Genomic DNA, 4,549 nt, shown 5'->3' with positions numbered 1-4,549 from the left:
CTATTGAGGTTGTTGGGAGAAGTGATGGTCATAATGTCTAAAAGTTGCTGGGAGGAGGGTCTGCCATAAAGCTCCTTTGTACAAGGACAAAGTTTATAATAAACTCGGTTAACTGAAGCCCAACATTAAAAAAAATATACATCTGCGTGATTTTCTAGTATGATCCAGACCTAGTGAAAACATAAAGTGTGAATAAGTGAAAAATAATCAGTTTTAAGTTACCTTGTGTGCAATGGCTGCTGATGCACCGGTGACACCCCCAGCAGCAACCACACCAGCTCCAACAACAGTAAGTGCCAGTGAGGCTCCGGCTGTGAAAGGGGCCAGAATCACCCCGGCGGCCGCTGCCACCCCTCCTGCTGCTGATGATGCACCTCCAGTTATGCCAGCTATCTTTGCTCCTTTAGAGACCTTAAAGTAAAATTATTAAAGTAAAAAGTAAAACATGATACAATGAGCTCAGCCCAAGCTAAATAGATGTTCACTAAAAGAAAAACAGTTGTGTACTCTAGAGAGTACTCTAGAGTCTGATTTGCATATTTAGGCATTTACTTTGTTTCTATTGCATGTGATTGCATTCTGGAACATTACCTTGTTTAAGTTGCCAGCAATGCTTTTTAGCTCCGAGTTGAGACCCTCAAGCTGTACACCTTTTGTAGACATTAGCTTGATGTACCTCTGGATTGCTTTGTACAGATGCTTAGCTTTACTGGTAATGACCCTGAAAAATAACATCTGAGTAATTTAAACATATTCAGTCCAGCAAAAAATACAATTGCAAACTATTTCTCTAGTTACGCTCACCATTATCAAAGAGGGTAATATTTACTCAGTTATTGAGCTATAATCATGCAGAACAACATTTTAGACTACAGGTTGAAACGGTGTTTTGGCTTAGATTTGAATGATTAAATTTGAGCTATGGTGTTTTGAACCGTGCTTGAAGTAGCAATTTTAGGTTTTTAGTTGCCTTTTGTAGAATCAGACATTCATATGTTAATTACAAAGCTACTGAGTGGACAAAAAAGCCAAACATGTGTTTTTCAAGCACATCAACCTTTCCTCCAAATAGAATCTGCTTAAAAGTTGACTATTGGAAGAACATGCATAATAAGTAAGTGTGTAAACGTTATTAACATAGCACCTTTCACAGATAAAAATCAAACAGTGCTTTACAGAATGTAATAAATATTAAATAGAAATAGCAGAAGAACAGCTTACAAGGATAACATCCAAAAATACGTACGTTTAAGTAAACTCTTGTCTAAATAAAAGTGTCTATAGCTGCTTTTTTAAAGGATTCAGCAGAGTCGGCCACACGGCGAGACAGGGGCAGGGCACTCCACAGTCTGGGGGCTAGAGCTTGGAAGGACAGGTCCCCTCAAGTTTTAAACCAGTGGATTAAAACTTAATAATAATAACCTAAAGACAATAATCGTGAGCCAGGAACAACAGCTGGCGGATACTTATTTCACAAATTTACATAATATTTTTAAAATATTTTTGTGTGTCCTCAGAATTCTTGTCTGATTCCCAAGTGGAAGCCCAACAGAATTGCTTTCACAAGTGTAGCACTACTGTGAGTGGATTATGTGGCTCTTCATCTCTTAAGCTTGGGGCTTCTACCAGAGGTCTGGGAGCTTGAGGGTTCTTCTTAGGATCTAAGATTGTGCTCTTCTGGACTGAGATGTCTGATGTTTCTCCAGGTATCTGGTGGAGCCAATTCTCTGGAGTGGGGGTTACTGCTCTGAGTGCTCTTGGACTTGGGAGGAAGCCTTAGTATGTGTAGAAAACACATATAAACACAAGGAGAACATCTAATCTATATGAAGAAAGATGCCATAAACCATGACTTTCTTGATGCAAATCACCAGTGCTTGCAACTACTCCACTGTGTAGCTCTATTGTATTCTTTTCTATATTCTAAAAATATTTTATATATTTAAGAAAACATCAAGATGTAATAGTCTACTTACTGTGTTTCAGATAATCCTTTAAGTTGGAGATCCCTCGATACATCAGTCCATGCTGCAAATCAGTACATAATTTTTATCTATTTGTGTGGAATGATAATACAAAACAGCAACAAGCAATACTCTTTGCATTTGAATGACCAATATTTGTTCTCTGTCCTAAATGTTCACAGCTAACTTGGAAAAAAGGCTTTTTACTACCTAGGCTCCACAGCATGGTACATTCTGCAAAATGTCTTGCAGCTTGAAAGCTTGATCTCCTTGAATTATTTTAAAGCTAAAGTAATGGCTTCAGACATGACTTCTTTAAATTTTCAGTAATCTTAACTTACTGATGAAACATTTGACAGTTTTCATTTAAAAGAATTGTGTTTGTGAATGTTATTTGTATAAGATGTTTTACATGTAATGTTTTGTAACCGTTTCTTATTTGTTTGATGGTTTTTTGCCAGGTCTCCCTTGAAAAGAAAATTCTTAATCTTAATGAACAGAGATTTTCCTGATTAAATAAAGGTTTAATAAAGTTGAATAAAAATAAAACTACAGTTTAGCAACCAAAGGCCCCAGGCTATTACCCCTTTGCCAAATTAAAATATTCATATCAACGCATTCATCCATACCTTCTGTTTTGTACACTTAAAAACTCTAGCCCCTGTACTTAACTATTAGTATTAGTTTTTTCTTAAACCTTTTGATGGTAATGTATTTTGAATAATTACTGAGATAAACATCCAAAAATCTCATGCATTGATTAATTTGTAATATATTCCCTGGCCGTTTTATATTATGCCTTATTTTTAGTTGGTTGTGAGATTCTCGTTTGGGCCAGTTGGGTAAAATTAAAGAGGTCTAGTCACCAACTATGATTATAAAAAAAACACAAAAAACCCACAAAAACCATACACTTATAGCCATCTTCAAATAAAACAATATATGCCAAGCGTTCGTCCTACTTATGTCATCCATTTTGAGCCTGAAAAGAACATTGCACTATCGGTGCAATTTATTCATACTTTCTGTTTTTCACTCCTTTAAAACAACTAATTAAAATCCCTGAACTTTATTAATTTATTCCACTTTATCATTTTGATGATTATGTATTTTTAATAACTGAGATAATTAAACATACTAAAATCTCATACATAGATTAAAGTGTAAGCTACTTTCTGAATTGTTTATTTTTTTTGCCTTGTTTTTACAAGTTGTAAGATGCCCATTTTGAGCAGTTGGATCATATTACGTATGGGAGTTTATGATTCCTTATTAAACTGAGAGAACTGTGTGTCCAGCTGTTCATATATTTTCCCTACAGTAAATTAGGAGCAATTTATAGAGAATTTACTTTAAAATCATCAGTTTTCAAAGTAGGTACAGAACGTCCCAAAGGCGAGTACAAACTCATACACAGGCAGTTACAATTGTCCCTTTGCTTCATACTTAAAATAGTCATATATAAAAAGAACACAAAAAATGGCAACATTTGGAAATGCAAAGGGACATAATGAATGACACCTTTAACAAAGTGATTCCATATAACATCAAAGGATAAAATATTTCAGCCTCGTCACTCACGTGTAGTCTCCTGGTAGGCAACAGATGAGTCATCCTAGTCACAGACAGACTGTTTATAGCACAGCTTCATTGCTAAAGCTGAAGGATATACTTAGGTAAATTGTGCAATAAGTTGTAAATACTTGCCTGTGTTTCAGTTGTCGTGTCAAATTGGTTGCCTGGTGTCCTTGTTTGCAATGAAGGAGGTTGCAGACCAGCATTGTTACCAACCTTACAAGATGAAAAAGTTATTCCATATGGCCCCCATAACAAAAACAAGTGTGAACTTTGCTTCTTGAAATTTTTAAGACATAAAATCAGAATCTACAAAGTTAACACATGAATTTCTGAAAGAATTCCTCTCTGTGTGATGAACTATGGAACAGCAAATGTTGGCACTGCAATGTCACAAGTGGAGGCTTATTGTATTTGCCATAGTGCTCTGCTTGATTTTTATATGCAAAAAGCTTTATTAGTATGTATACTGGGACTATTCCATGTTCAATGGACACAGAAATGGGAAGATAGAAAAGAGAAAAAGGAGAGAAACAGATGAGAATAAATGCCAAAAGAGAGAAAAGGTGAAAGAGAAAGAAGAGAGAAAGGGGAGAGAGCAACATAATATCCTCTGAGTCTGCTTCCACACCTGCAAAGACAGACATAAAAAGAACAGCAAAATAAAGTATTACAGGTACAAACAACCAACGGCTGGATACCATCACTGAAGAATATACAGCATTATTTAATATGATATCTATAAAGTGGCAGCTAAAGTTAATAATATGGGTTTTCTGTGTAGAAGTGAATCTGTAAGTACCTGAATCCTAGCACCTGTAGGTGCTTGTGAGAGTGCACTTCTGTGTGTAAGGTTTATGCATAAAAAAAGCTCAATAGTGGTTGTGAGGAGCCAAAGACCCCCTCACCCCCCCCCCCCCCCCAAGCAAAGAGGCAGAAGCAGGGGGGAACCAAAACCCAAGGTGCCCAAAGGAACCCCCAGAGCAAAGATGCCCATGAGGGTCCAACAC

General features: G+C 36.4%; 1 long non-coding RNA gene across 1 annotated transcript; it reads right to left on the bottom strand.

Moving 5' to 3' along the window:
* Nucleotides 1-227: 227 nt before the first annotated feature.
* LOC118563048 lies at nucleotides 228-2,048 on the bottom strand. The gene is made up of 3 exons (XR_004930982.1): nucleotides 1,977-2,048; nucleotides 592-721; nucleotides 228-411 (listed from the first exon to the last, which is right to left on the bottom strand). It is a non-coding gene; the product is annotated as an uncharacterized LOC118563048 (long non-coding RNA).
* Nucleotides 2,049-4,549: the final 2,501 nt, after the last annotated feature.

This window comes from Fundulus heteroclitus, chromosome 5 (genome assembly GCF_011125445.2).
Source record: "Fundulus heteroclitus isolate FHET01 chromosome 5, MU-UCD_Fhet_4.1, whole genome shotgun sequence".
In the NCBI taxonomy this organism is placed as follows: Eukaryota; Metazoa; Chordata; class Actinopteri; order Cyprinodontiformes; family Fundulidae; genus Fundulus; species Fundulus heteroclitus.
This window is presented reverse-complemented; position numbering and strand designations above follow the sequence as displayed.